Source organism: Ovis canadensis, chromosome X, assembly GCF_042477335.2.
Source record: "Ovis canadensis isolate MfBH-ARS-UI-01 breed Bighorn chromosome X, ARS-UI_OviCan_v2, whole genome shotgun sequence".
In the NCBI taxonomy this organism is placed as follows: Eukaryota; Metazoa; Chordata; class Mammalia; order Artiodactyla; family Bovidae; genus Ovis; species Ovis canadensis.
Window position 1 is genome coordinate 66369543 of NC_091727.1, and position 15828 is coordinate 66385370.

General features: G+C 38.5%; 1 protein-coding gene and 1 non-coding gene across 3 annotated transcripts in view; one reads left to right on the forward strand and one right to left on the reverse strand.

The window, feature by feature from the left end:
* Positions 1–15828, reverse strand: part of HDAC8 (histone deacetylase 8) — a 262891-nt gene that overhangs the window by 124561 nt on the left and 122502 nt on the right. The window lies entirely within an intron of this gene.
* On the forward strand, positions 4124–4195 carry TRNAC-ACA (transfer RNA cysteine (anticodon ACA)). Its single transcript has one exon. It is a non-coding gene; the product is annotated as a tRNA-Cys (tRNA).

Consider the following 15828-nt stretch of genomic DNA (forward strand, 5'->3'; position numbering starts at 1 on the left):
ATAAAAGCTCTCAAACCGTGTTAGCTTCAGGCCTACAAAACCTAGTTCCACCTTTTGCCTCTTTAATTGGATTCAAGCCAATGTTTCCAATCATGTGGATTTTGAATCTTCCCAGAGCAGGACTTGGGTCTTCACCTTTGCTTTTCCTAGGTGGTGCTAGTGGTAAAGAATCTGCCTGCAATGTAGGAGACATAAGAGACACAGATTCGATCCCTGGGTCAGGAAGATTCCCTGGAGAAAGGTATGGCAACCCACTCCAGTATTCTTGCTTGGAGAATCCCACAGAAAGAGGAGCCTGGTGGACTACAGTCCATGAGATTGCAAAGAGTCGGACACAACTGAAGGGACTTGGCACACACACATAAGTGCCTAATTAACGGTAGTTTCCTTTCTTTTATGCTTCTTTTCAATGAAGTCTGCTAGTTCTCTTTAAAGAAGCAGAGCCTCTTCACCTTCCTGGGTCCTCATCTCTCTTTCATATTCCTCTGAGAAGAAATTGTTTTCTTCATCACTTTGGAAGAAATTCTATCTCTTTATAAGAATACTCTTCCTACCCTGGAATTTTTTCCTGGTTATAAAAAGTCCTAAAGTTTATAAGCCCAATGTGTGATCTAGCAGGAAATGTAGACATTTTTCATGTCAATAGTAAAAGGACAAGGAGTCCGGTTCCAATTTGTACAGACATTTTGTTACTTTGGCATGTGCTTAGAGCAGAAGCAAGAAAGCAGCAATTAACTGATGGTCTCTACAATGCAGAGTTTAATTAATTCATCTGATTTTATTAAATGGTGTAATCTGAAGAGGTATTAGGGATAAAGCAGCTGGTAAATTCCCAGTGCCGGAGTCTACCCCCTACCATGTTCCTAGTTGGGCTAGGCAGAGACACTAGCTCAATATCACTGCCAGCAAGTCTCATTTCAGAAGGTCTACTTCCTGGAGGTGCATGCCAGGGAAATAACTGTGGGATATTATCCCAGAAAGAGGAAGTTGCTGGCTGCAAAGGTCAGGAGAGAGCGCAATGCAGCCAAATGCTTTTGGGTCTATTAAGTCAGCACAGCTGCCACATGGGCTGCCAATTCTATTCAGAAGTGGGCAAAATTAAGGTTAGAAATTTGCTTCATGTTGTATGCTTGTATGTAAATTGGAGCAAAAGAAGATTAGAGTGGGCAATAGGGCCTCATATAGTAAGCGGTAAGAACTGAAGGTGAAAGCAGGTGAGAGGAGGTGGCCGCTCCCTGTCACTGCCCTTTTCTGCTGCTTGCAGCCCACAGCACCCGCTTTGTCTAGGTGCAGAGGGGAGGGTTTGGAGGCTCTTTATTTCTGTTGCTCCCATTTCACCAACAGTTGACAGCTCTATCCATTGTAGAAATTAGCTTCTCAAATTTGTTGTCACCATATTAAGGAAATATTCTTGGTTTATAAAAACCAAAAAAAAAAATTACATACAGATAGGATGCAATTTCCAGAAATGGACTTCTTTCCTCTTATTAGATATAAATTATCCTTGTCTATTTTTATCTTTTCTTCTTTCCCCTCAATTTTTTTTTTCTGGCTGTGCTGTGCAGCTTGCAGGATCTTAGTTCTCCGAACAGTGATTAAACCTGGGCCACGGCAGTGAAACCATAGAGTCCTAATTACTGGACCGCCAGGCAATTTCTCCATCTTTCCCCTCAATTTTAGAGAAAGGATTATTTTGTATTTTGTTTAGCAGCAAACCCCTAACTTGGGCTCTAGATTTTATCTCCCCCAAAACCTTGAACTCTTAATTACTACCTTTCTTCTCAATCATCTTAAATGCCTCTCACTTGATCCCACACTTCTCTGAAGTTATTAGACCCCCACAGGTTATTTTCCTTAAACAAACACCTTCTCTTGAACCTGTTGCCCCTTGGAACACTGTCTAGGGAAATAAAAGCAAACCCTTCTCAACTGTTTGCCCTTAAGGTGTCATGTCCCCATTTCCTGCTACTTTCTTTCAAGCAGCATTAGAACTAAAAATTGGGCTGTGCATAGCTTTGCAGGGAAGCCTCCCCTCACTCCATTAGGCACTATTAGTCACATCTTCACTGCATTCCCACAGTACTGTGTTCAACCTGCTATTACTGTACTTTGCAACTAGAACTGCAATTTATCTGTTTACACTGTACTGTGGTTTACCTACTTGTATTTGTGCCACTTCTGCGAACCCCTGAGTTCCTAAAAGGAAGTGAAAAGAAAGTGAAAGTGAAAGTGAAAGTCGCACAGTTATGCCTGACTTTTTGCAACCCCATGGACTATACAGTCCATGGAATTCTCCAGTTTAGAATACTGGAGTGGGTAAGCCTTTCCCTTCTCCAGGGGATCTTCCCAACCCAGAGGTCAAAGCCAGGTCTCCCTCATTGCAGGCAGATTCTTTACCAGGTAAGCCACAAGGGAAGCCCCAAAAGAAGTGAAGTGACCTTTATCTTGGTGTCCCCAGAAAAGAATGTTTCATAATCAGTGCCCATTAAGTCTTGAGTGGGAGAGATGGGGGCAGTGCTAACAGCTATCAAACTGTGCCAGTTTTTCTATGAGACAGGGGTCATTAAACTTTCTTTAAACATAAGAAAACTGAAGTGTATAGAGTTCAAGGAGCTTGTCTATAGTTGTATAACTATTCAATATTAGAGCTGTAAATCAGATTTTGGTATGTCTGATTTAAAAATCTATGCCTTTCCTACCATGTGGCCTCCAATATTTTACACTGAGTCCAAGTTATGGTCCTACCAGTTGTCATGTGCTTTTACCCCACTCTCCGTTTTCTGACCTCACAAAGACACCCCAATGCCCTGCTGTTTTCTCCTGGTTTGCCTGCCCCACTTTGGCCCCACATCCCGCCTAGACTACATGATTATACTCTTGAACTCTCTTTCACCATCACCTTAAACCTCTGTCCCCTTGCCTGGAATAATCACCACTTCAGGTCAACCCCTGCAATGTGCCTTCTCTGTTCTGTCACTATTGCAGAAAACAGCACCATGGGACAGACTGGTATTACCATCTGTGGTTTCCAGACATACTTTGTGGGCTTCTTGATGATCCTTTCACTCATTTCTGGTCAGCTCCTTCTCCCAGTCTTCTCAGTTACTGTTCCAATGTTTACCACTTTCCCCATCCCCATCCCTGCTACGGATCTCTTATCTCTTCATTCTTGAACATTTAGGACAGTTCTGTAGTTTTGCTAAGACTTAAAGATTTTAAAATTTAAAAAATAAAAAAACTGAAAAAAAAAAAAAAGCTAAGGTGAGCATCCTTATACAAATTTCTTTCTTCACTTGAGATTTTTTTTTCTTAAATGGCAAGTTTCTTGAAAGACCTCTACCTGATGCTGTTATTTCCTTTACCTTCTATTCACCACTCAACCTACATTGTCCAGCCTCTGTCCCTTCTACTCATTGACATTTTTTCCCCCTGTGCCACACAGCATATGTGATCTTAATCCCCACAAGGTATCAAATCAGGCCCTCTGCAGTGGAAGTACGGGGTTACTTAACCACTAGACCACAAGGGAGGTCTCCCAATTTTTTTTTAACTGAAGTATAGTTGATTTACAATGTTGCATTAGCTTCAGGTATACAGCAAAGTGATTCAGTTATATATATATAGGTTATTATATAGGTTATTACAAGATATTGAACATAGTACCCTGTAGGCCCTGGTTGTTTATTCTATGTTATATATATCTGTTTGTATCTGTTAATCTCAAACTTCTCTAATTTATTTCCCCCTTTCCCCTTTGGTAACCATAGTTTATTTTCTATATATGTGAATCTCTGTTTTGTAAATAAGTTCATTTGTGTCATTTAGATTCTACATATAATTGATGTTCTTTTCATCAAAGTAAACAATAGCCTTCATTTTGCCAAATTTGCCAAATTCTAATTTATACTTGTAAGTCTATAGCTTATTGGCTCTCTCAGCTCATTGGATCTCTACCTGACACATCTTAGAATTCTCTTCAATTTAAACTTTCAACTTCTGTTTTCTGTAATCCTACTCTGGTTTTCTTCCCTATGAGTATTAGCTCATACTTACTATGTGTTTATCAAGCAGTATTCTAAGGGTTTTACATTAATTAATGTACATTTAATTCTCAAACAGGACTTCCCTGGTGGCTCAGATGGTAAAGCGTCTGCCTACAATGCGGGAGACCCGGGTTCAATCCCTGGGTAGGGAAGATCTCCTGGAGATGGAAATGGCAACCCACTCCAGTATTCTTGCCTAGAAAATTCCATGGATGGAAGAGCCTCAATCTAGGCTTAAAGGTGAAGTAACTTGCCTAAAGTCACATAGCTGGTATGAGGCTGAGCCTAGAGGATACAAAATCATACAGACAGAATCCAGAGTCCATGATTTTAAACATTCTGCTATACTGCTTATCCTTAACATACTTTTTCAATCTCCTTTGTGAGCTCATTTTTGCTGGTCCTTTAGACACTGAAATTCCTCAAGATTTCCTCCTTGGCTCTATGATGTCCTTCTTACACACTCTCCACAGGTAATCTGTTTACTCTCATGGTTTTAGTTACATGCTGTTGATACTCAGACCTATATCCAGTTGTGACATTCCTTGAACTTTAGACTCATAAATCCAACTGCATCTTGGTAAGATCCACTTGGATGTTCTAATGGCATCTGATACCCACCGTAAAAACCGGCTTACTTGCCATGCTCTTCTTCCTGTATTCATCATGCAGTAACGTCATCCAGTTATCCAAACCAGAAAACAGTGACGTCCTAGGGTTTTCCTTCTCATTTACCTTCATAATCCAATTAATCTTCAAGTTGTCCTAATTCTGTCTCCTAAAAATTTCCCAAATCTTTCCCTTATCTCCATCCCTACTTCTAACTCCCTTCATGACTTTCCTGATATACTGCAAGTCTCCAGCCTGGCCTCTCTTAAATGTATACTGAGTCATCTCAGCAAAACACAGATTTAACCACGTCACTGCCCTTTCATGATTCAGTACTGCCAAAAGGTACATTTTCAGTTCTTTAGCATGACACAGCTTTCTGTAGTTAAAAGCATGGGCTGCTTTGAATCTCATTCTAATGATGCACCACATTGGGCAAGGTACCCAATCTCCTTTTGTCTCAGTTTCCATATGTATTATAATCATGAGAATTACATGGCATATCCATGTAAGGCACTCAGAACACTGCCTGGCACAAAACAAGTGCACAATAACTGTTAGCTGTTGTCAGTGTTATTATCTAGTCTCATCTCTCATTCCTTGCCTTCAAGTTTATGTTGTGGTAATACTGCACTGTTTATAATTTCCTAAAGGCGTCATGCTGTTTCACAGCTGTGTGCCTTTCTATTGCTGTTTCCTTAACCTCTTTTCACATGCTTATTTACCTGGCTAATTCTTGGCTCGGTCCTTGCCAGACATCATCTTCAGGATATCTTCCCTGTCCCCCATGCCCCTGTCCCACTCCAAGTAATTTGCTTTCTTCTGTGGCCTTGTAGACTGTGCATGCCTCTAACTTAGTGTTTTAACACAGTGAACTGAAGTCGTCTATGTACGTCTGTCTCCCGTGCTGGACTGTAAGTTCTTTGGGCAAAGGGATATCTTTTACTTCTTTGTACCCTCAGCACTTAGCACTGTGCCCAGCACTGTGTCTGGCACCTTGTTGGCATTCAATAAATATTCCTTGAATGACTGAGTGACTTGATAAGTCAGTCATTCAATCATTCAACCAGTAAAGCAGGGCAGCTAAGTCAACTTTCTTTTGGTCTCTTCAGTAAGAAAAACTTTACAACTTCAGGTCACAGTTTAATCTGTGAAATGAATCATTTTGCTTAGCCCAACTGAGAAGTACTGCAGGAGATCTTAAGCAAGCAAGAAAAAGGAAATACTTTTAAAAAGTCTGGATCTTGGGCCGCTTCTACTTGTGAGTGACTCAGGAGTAACGACAGTAATTATTACAAACCAGCAGTTCTCAACAGGGGGTGATTCTGCCAGGGGACATTTGGCAATGTCTGGGTACATTCTTGGTTGTCAAAACAGGGAGATGCAGGGAGTGTGATCCTGGCATCTAATAAGCACAGGGCAGGGATGCTGTTCAGCATCCTATAATACATAGAACAGCATCCCAACACTGCCCAACAAAGAATTATACCTCCAGAAAAGTTAATAATGCCAAGGCTGAAAAACCAAAAGAAAAATAGGACTAATATTGACTTTGTGAAATAGAATGGTCAAATATAGATGTTAGTGTTCCAGAAGACTTGTAAAACTCAATAACTGAAGCATTAATAAGCTCTCTTGTTTCCTAAAATTTATTTCTGTTCCTTAGAGCGGGTTTCTGTTTGTTTGTTTTAAACAAAGAATCCATTGATGGGCTTTAGCAAATTGCTGAATGCTCTGAAATTATATCCAAAATTGTGTAATTGTAAGCATTTATCTCGGAGGAGAGGGCGTCAGATTCTCAAAGGGGTCCATGACCACCAAAAGATTAAAAAGCCACCGGTATGGAAAGACCTTTGTGTTACCTGGACTGTACTTTAAAAGTCATTATTTTGTGGAATACAGGTTCTGCAAAATGCTTGGAAATATGCATCCCAGAGGGGTGTCTTTTAGAGCTGCCTTGGGAGGCAGCCAGATGTGAAGGAAGCTCAGCCTGCTTTCTTCCTAGTTTGGCAGTACAGGTTTCACTGGGCTGTTAGGAGACCATGTGAGGCAACTTATATAAGCCCAACTGAAGTGTTAGGCACACTGCAGGTGCTCAACAAATATTTCTTCATTCTTATAAGGTTACTGTGAGAATTGAATAACATAAGGCTTTTAGAACTAAATGAAATAATGCATGTGGCATGTTGTCTGGTCAGAAGTAGATGTTTTATAAATGCTTATTTTTCTCCCATGTATTCTTTGTACTAAAACCCTGGGTCTTATCCTTGAAAGAGGGATAAAAGGAATAAGCCCCAAATTTGAAAAATTTCAGTTTCAATCTTGGTTATGCTGTTTTATTAGCTGATCCTAGCCAAGTTATTTGGAGAACGCAATGGCACCCCACTCCAGTACTCTTGCCTGGAAAATCCCATGGACGAAGAAGCCTGCTGGGCTGCAGTCCATGGGGTCGCTAAGAGTCTGACACGACTGAGCGACTTCCCTTTCACTTTTCACTTTCATGCATTGGAGAAGGAAATGGCAACCCACTCCAGTATTCTTGCCTGGAGAATCCCAGGGATGGGGGAGCCTGGTGGGCTGCTGTCTATGGGGTTGTACAGAGTCAGACACGACTGAAGCGACTTAGCAGCAGCCAAGTTATTTGGTGAGTCTTATTTTCTCATAGGGGGATAATGCTTACCTCCCAGGTTGCTAAGAGATATAAATGAGATTATTATGTAAAGGATATGGCATATGGATATTCTTACATGGGATATAATTGGTGCTTAATAAATGTTAAGTTCTTTTCTCAAACAGTTCCTAGATTCTATCTCTATGAAGCTTTTTTTCTATAGAAGGATAGTTTGCTGAATGCCTGTACTAACACCTTATCTAAATATAAAACTCAAATATAAAGTTTCTAGTATTTGGCTTTCTTCATACTCACATTTGTTCACATAAAATGATAATATTTCATTTATATATGCTTAAAAAATTTTGTTCCATGAGCTCTGTGTCATCAAGAGCTGTTAGGCTAAATCCACATAGCATCCAGTACACCAGCATCATGTTCAGGTTTTTTAATTTATTAAGCACTTACTGGATACCAAATTCTCAGCACTGAGGGATTAAGAAGAAACATGTTCCTGGTGTGAGGGGTTTTAGTAATATTTCTGATATTAGCCATGATATATAAAGTATAATTTATATTATTTATATATTATATTAGTAATATATTTGTATATTTTATTTATTTATGCCAGCCATTGTTCTCAGCATTTTATCTACCTCAATACACTTAATAGTCACAACGATTCCCATTTTATAGGTGAGGAAACTAAGGTCCAGACTGGTTAAATAATTTGCTCAACTTGTCTAGAATAATTATTATTATGATATGATATGATATGGCTGTCTGAGGAGGCCTTACAAATAGCTGTGAAAAGAAGAGAAGTGAAAAGCAAAGGAGGAAAGGAAAGATATACCCATTTGAATGCAGAGTTCCAAAGAATAGCAAGGAGAGGTAAGAAAGCCTTCTTTAGTGATCAATGCAAAGAAATAGAGGAAAACAATACAATGGGAAAGACTAGAGATCTCTTTAAGAACATTAGAGATACCAAGGGAACATTTCATGCAAAGATGGGCTCGATAAAGGACAGAAATGGTATGAACCTAACAGAAGCAAAGATATTAAGAAGAGGTGGCAAGAATACACAGAAGAACTGTACAAAAAATATCTTCACGACCCAGATAATTACGATGGTGTGATCACTCACCTAGAGCCAGACATCCTGGAATGTGAAGTCAAGTGGGCCTTAGAAAGCATCACTATGAACAAAGCTAATGGAGGTGATGGAATTCCAGTGGAGCTATTTCAAATCCTAAAAGATGATGCTGTGAAAGTGCTGCACTCAATATGTCAGCAAATTTGAAAAACTTAGTGGCCACAGGACTGGAAAAGGTCAGTTTTCATTCCAATCCCAAAGAAAGGCAATGCCAAAGAATGCTCACACTACCACACAATTGCACTCATCTCACATGCTAGTAAAGTAATGCTCAAAATTCTCCAAGCCAGGCTTCAGCAATACGTGAACTGTGAACTTCCAGATGTTCAAGCTGGATTTAGAAAAGGCAGAGGAACCAGAGATCAAATTGCCAACATCTGCTGGATCATGAAAAAAGCAAGAAATTTCCAGAAAAACATCTATTTCTGCTTTATTGACTATGCCAAAGCCTTTGACTGTGTGGATCACAACAAACTGGAAAATTCTGAAAGAGATGGGAATACCAGACCACCTAACATGCCTCTTGAGAAATCTGTATGCAGGTCAGGAAGCAACAGTTAGAACTGGACATGGAACAACACACTGGCTCCAAATAGGGAAAGGAGTACATCAAGGCTGTATATTGTCACCCTGCTTATTTAACTTCTATGCAGAGTACATCATGAGAAATGCTGGGCTGGAGGAAGCACAAGCTGGAATCATGATTGCCAGGAGAAATATCAATAACCTCAGATATGCAGATGACACCACTCTTATGGCAGAGAGTGAAGAAGAACTAAAGAGCCTCTTGAAAGTGAAAGAGGAGAGTTAAAAAGTTGGCTTAAAGCTCAACATTCAGAAAACGAAGATCATGGCATCCGGTCCCATCACTTCATGGGAAATAGATGGGGAAACAGTGGAAACAGTGGCTGACTTTATTTTGGGGGGCTCCAAAATCACTGCAGATGGTGACTGCAGCCACGAAATTAAAAGATGCTTACTCCTTGGAAGGAAAGTTATGACTGATCCAGACAGCATATTAAAAAGCAGAGACATTACTTTGTCAACAAAGGTCCGTCTAGTCAAGGCTATGAGTTTTTCCACTAGTCATGTATGGATGTGAGAGTTGGACTATAAAGAAAGCTGAGCACAGAAGAATTGATGCTTTTGAACTGTGGTGTTGGAGAAGACTCTTGAGAGTCCGTTGGATTGCAAGGAGATCCAACCAGTCCATCCTAAAGGAGATCGGTCCTGGGTGTTCACTGGAAGGACTGATGTTGAAGCTGAAACTTGAATACTTGGGCCACCTGATGTGAAGAGCTGACTCATTTGAAAAAACCCTGATGCTGGAAAAGATTGAGGGCAGGAGAAGAAGGGGACGACAGAGGATGAAATGGTTGGATGGCATCACAGACTCAATGGATATGAGTTTGGGTAAAATCTGGGCATTGGTGATGAACAGCGAGGCCTGGCGTGCTGCAGTTTTTGGGGTCGCAAAGATTCGGACACAACTGAGCAACTGAACTGAACTGATGATCACTTCCTGGAGCTGGTCAATGAAAGCAGGTCTGTCTGATAAACATGTTTATTTAATTTTTATATTTTCAATAATTTAGTTACATTTTTAAAGAAATCATACATACATGGTAAAAACTTCAAAAGAAACCAAAAGGTATACAATGAAAGGTAAGTGTGACTTCTGTATTCTGATAATATCAGAGTAACCATTATGATAAGTTTAAGGTATTAGAGAACATCCTAAACCAGGCAAAAACTAGAGGGAATTCAACTCTTGAAAGAAGGGAACTACGCTGGGTAAGACTCATTAGTTTTATATTTTGTGTGGTATATGGTAAAGCTCAAGAAGAAAGCTATAAGCATCTTAGCCTGAAAAATCAGAGTACAGAATTTTCAGTCTCATGATAAAAGACCCAAAATCTCCAGGTTCAAATAAAAAGTCACTCATCATACCAAGATCAGGAAAGTGTCAATTTGAATGAGAAAAGACAATCAACAGATGTTAACACCAAGATGACACATATATTAGAATTACCTGATAAGTATTTTAAGGCAGCCATCACAACAGTGTTTCCAAAGCAATTACAAGCATTCAGAAGCATGCTAGAAACAAAGTGGTGGGGGGGAGGTGGGTTGGGGGAAACAAAGTATCAACAAGGAAACAGAAAACATAAAAAATGGACATTTTGGAACTGCAAAGTACAATAACCAAAACAAAAACCTTACTGGATAGGCTTATTAGAAAAATGGAGATGACAGAGAAAAGAATTAGTGAATTTGAAAGTAGAAGAATAGAAATTACCCAGTGTGAACAATAGAGAATAGGATGAAAAATAATCAACAGAGACATAGGGTCCTGTTGGACAAGACAGATCAAATATTTGTGTCATCAGAGTCCCAGTAGGTGACGATAAGGAAGATGGCATTTTGAAAATAATCAAAGAAATAATGGCTGAAACATCATCAAGTTAGGTGAAAGATATAATCCTATAGATTCAAGACGCTGAATGAACTAAACAGGATAAACCCAAAGAAGTTCACTCTAAGTCATATCATAATCAAATATCTGAAACATAAAAACAAAAGACCAAAACCAAAATCTTGAAAGCAGATAGAGAGAAATGATGTATCATTTTACATTTTTACCATTATGGAAACAATGATTTGCATGACAGCGAATTTCTCATCAGAAACCATGGAGGCCAGAAGAAAAAGGCACATTTTTTAGGTGCCAAAAGAGAAGAACTGCCAAGTCAGAATTCTATGCCAGTGAAAATATCCATCAGGAGTAAAAGACAAACCAAGACACTCTCAGAGGAAGAAAAACAATAAGAATTTGTCTTCATCTGACATTCTCTAAGAGAATGGCCAAAGGAAGTTTTCCAAACAGAAAGGAAATGATAAAGAAGTCTTGAAAGAAAAGTGAAAGTGAAAGTCACTCAGTTGTGTCTGACTCTTTGTGGCCCCATGGACTATACAGTCCAGGGAATTCTCCAGGCCAGAATACTGGAATGGGTAGCCTTTCCCTTCTCCAGGGAATCTTCCCAACCCAGGGATCAAACCCAGGTCTCTTGCATTGCAGGTGGATTCTTTACTGGCTAAGCCACAAGGGAAGCCCAAGAATACTGGAGTGGGTAGCCTATCCCTCCTTCAGGCGATCTTCCCAACCCAGGAACTGAAATGGGGTGTCCTGCTTTGCAGGCAGAGTCTTTACCAATTGAGTTATCAGGGAGGTCCTGAAAAAAGAAATTTTAGATTCTTCTCCTTTCGAGTTTCAAAAATTTGTTTGATGGTTGAAACAAAAACGATAACATTGATGTGGTTCTCAATGTATACAGAGGGAAAGTTTAAGATATATTAAAGAGGAAAGTAAAGGAACATAAAGGCAGGTAAGGCTTCTATAACTCAATCGAAGTAGCAAAATGTTGATACCAAGGACTTTGATGTTACATATATAAAATGTAATACCTAAAGAAATCACTAAAAAAATCTATATGAAATACTCAAAAACACTATAGATAAATAAAAGTGACATTCCTAAAATATTTTCAAGAAATCCACAGGGAGGTAAGAGGAAAAAACAGAGAACAAACAGAAAACAAACTGGCAGACTTAAGTCCTTGACATACCAATAACTACATTAAAGGCAAATGGTCTAAACACACCAATTAAAATACTGAGATTGGTAGAATGGGTTAAAAATATGACTTAATAATAGCCTGTCTATAAAATAATCACTTTAAATATAATGATAAAGAGAAGTTGAAGTAAAAATGATAGAAAATATATATACTGTGTAAACAGTAGTAGAAAGAAAGCATGAGTGTCAGTTTCTTAAAGGAGCAAAGCTATACACACCATATGATCCAGCAATTGTATTTGTGAGTATTGATCTCAGAGATATAAAAAATTATATTCAAACAAAAACTATACATGAATGCTTAATTTTAATAGTCATAAATTGGAAACAACACAAATGTTCCTCAAGGGATAAATGGTTAAACTATGGTACATCTATACCATGGAATACTATTCAGTAATAAAAGGGAATGAATTATTTACTAATGAAACAACTTGGACAGATCTCAAGACATTATGAGTGAAAAAGCCAATCTCAAGAGGTCACATGTTACATAATTCTATTTATATCACATTTTTTAAATGAAAAAAATATATATGCATGTGAAGAACAGATTAGTTTCTTCCAGGGATTAGAAAGGGGTGGGGGAAGAGAAGAAGGCAGCAGTGGTTATAATAGAGTAGCGCAAGGTTGGGGGGGGGGGGTCTTTCTAGTGATGGAACAGTTTTGTATCTTGACCGTGGTAGTGGTTATATCAATCTATACGTATGATAAAATTGCATAGGACTAAATATACACATACACACACATGAGTGGTCAAACCTGAATCAGGTCTCTGGATTACACCAGTGTCAATTTCCTGGTTTTGATATTTTACCACAGATATATAAGATGTTACTATTGGGAGAAACTGAGTGAATGGTACATGGGACCTTGCTGTACTATGTTCACAATTGTCTCTGGATCTAAAACCATTTCAAAATTAAGAAGCTTAAAAAAATCATTGGATGAGATGGCATAAAACATTCATTGAATGGGATTAATGGCAGACTGAATACTAAAGAAGAAAATTAGTAAGCCTGAAGACAGATCAATGGAAATCAAGCAAACTGAAACATAGAGAAAAAATTTTAGAAGAAAAATGAGAGTTTAAATGACTTGTAGGACATTATCAATTAACCCAACACATGTGTGATGTGTGTCCCAGAAAGACAGGAAAGCAAGAACAGGGCAGGAAAAGTGAAGAAGTATCAGCTCATAATTTTCCAAATTATATCCCAAGCTGCAACTCACATATCCAGGACCTCAGGGAATCCCAAACAGGATAAATACAAACAAAAGTACACACTAAGGCACATGGCCAAAGTTCTGACAATCAAAGATAAACTTATAAAGGCAGCCAACGAAATAAGACATTATATACAGGGAAACATATTATACACACAGAAACAATGGGGGGCAGAAGAAAATGAAAACTGTCAATGTAGAATTTTGTATCTAGCAAAAATATCCTTCAAAAATAAAGGCAGAAAAAAAAATGAGAGCAGATAAGTAAAGGGCTTCTGCTTCTGGCTCTGAGGGGAAAGAGATGTGGATTATTTTCTCTTCAGAAATAACTGGAAAATTGACAAAATATATGAAACATTCATTTTTAGACATTGGTCAAGAGACAACAATAGAAAGTGATCTGAGAGAAAAGGGATGCAAATGAGGTGAGCCCTACCATCACCCTAGCTTTCTGTCTGGAGGTAATCTCTAGACTATGTGGGATCTAAATAGGGCTGAGTGATCTCCAAGTAGAGAAGACAGAGACTAGAGTTCTGAAAAGCCAGGGAAATTAAAAATTGTGGGAACAGAAATAAGCTATCCCCAAAAAAGAGTAATAGAAATATGCATAGAAGTCCCCTTGAGTCTTTTGATGAATACCAATCTGAAGATGTATAGGGTAAAACTTCACAAAGACAGTCTAGAAACTCTTTCAGGGAAACAACTACTGAGAACTTGTAAGATGAACACTTCCTAGAGCTCACACAGGGCCAAAGTGGAGAGACCTCAGTGAATACATGGGGTATAAGCAGGAACTTCAGAGGAGCAGTGCCTTCAAAATGGGCTAAGTTAGCCCTAGAGCAACGGCTATGCAAAATTTACTTTAAATATGCTTAAAAATGAACCTTGAAAGGATCAAATATATCCACAATAACTTGTCTATCAGAAAAAAGTACAATCCTCTCTAAATCAATAAAAAAATCTAGCACTCAACAATACAAAATTCACGATGTTGGATATCCAACTAAAAATTACTAGGATACATGTATATACAGCTGAGTCCCTTTGCTGTCCACCTGAAACTGTCACAACATTGTTAATCTGCTATACTCCAATATAAAATAAAAAGCTAAAAAAATTACCAAACATGCAAGGAAGCAGGAAAATGTGATCTACAACCCAGAGAAAATCAATCAACAGAAACTGCCTCAGAAATGACAGATAATGGAATTTACTAGACAGGGACCTTAAAATAGCCATTAATATGCTCCATATGTTCAAGGATGCTAAGAAAGAAAAGAAAGTATGAACACAATGGGAGAAACAGCAAACTTTTTCTTGGTTGTCTTTTTAAAAAGATTCAATTTCTTTGGAAAGTGTTTTTAGAAATAAAAATTATAGAGATGAAAGGTATAATATTTGAAAGGAAAATTTCACTAGGTGGGATTAACAGCACTTACACGTGGCAGAAAAGATCAATGAGCTTGAAGGCAAAGCAATAGAAATTAACCAAAAAGAATAGTAAAGAGAAAAAAAGACTGAAAAAAATAAAAAGGGTTGCAGTGACTTATGGGATAATAAAACTGGCCTAATAGGTTTAAATGGAGTCCCTGGAGTAGAGGAGAAAAAAAGGGACAGAAAGTAATGGCTTAAATATTTCTAAATTTGATGAAAACTATAAACCCTCAGATCCAAGAAGCTCAATGAATACCAAAATAGGATAAACACAAAAAAAAACCACACCAGGAGAAATTAATCAAGCTGCTGAAAACTAGTCACAAAGACAAAAGTTAAAAGGAGCCAGAGGGGGAAAAAGGCATATATTATACAAAGGAATAAAGCTAAGAATGACTGCTGACTTCTCATGAGGAAACGTGCCAGCAAGAAAACAAGTGAGTGAAGGAAAAAACGAAGGAAACGTTTTGAAGGAAAAAAATTATCAACTTAGAACTCTATACACAGTGAAGATATCCTTCAAAAATTAAAACAAAGATTTCAAACAAAAGCTAAAATAATTTGTTGCTAGAAAACTATACCATGAGAAAACTTAAGTTGCTTTAGTTAAGTTCTTAAGTTCTTTAGAACAATGTACTTTTACTAGATGGAAACCTGCATCTACACACAGGATTGAAAAATGTGGGAAAGGGTTAATCTAGAAGATGGTTTTAAAAATCAACTTTAAATGTCTTTAAATGATAATTTACGGTAGTGTTGAAAGCCGTAGGTCCAATGTGGCTGTATATGTGCTGTCTGCAAAGGAATGTCACTGAAGACTTGGAGCAGTGAGGAAGGCTGTCAGCCTGGTGGCAAAGTGGAGCAACACAGTCCAGTCAAATGTGGTATAGCCCAGCTATGGGTATAGGAGGTGTGGTCCAGAACTGCTAATTGGTGCTTTCTAGACTGAGCATTGCATCTCTTGGTTGGTATGAATAGCTACCTAGTCTCCCTACATCTCCTGCTAGGGCCCATACAACCAGTGCCCCTACTATGAGACCTCTTGCCCAGTTAGGCTCTGGGTCTTTTCCTCCATTCTTCATTTAAGCTTCTCAGTTTTCCCCTCTGAAGTACT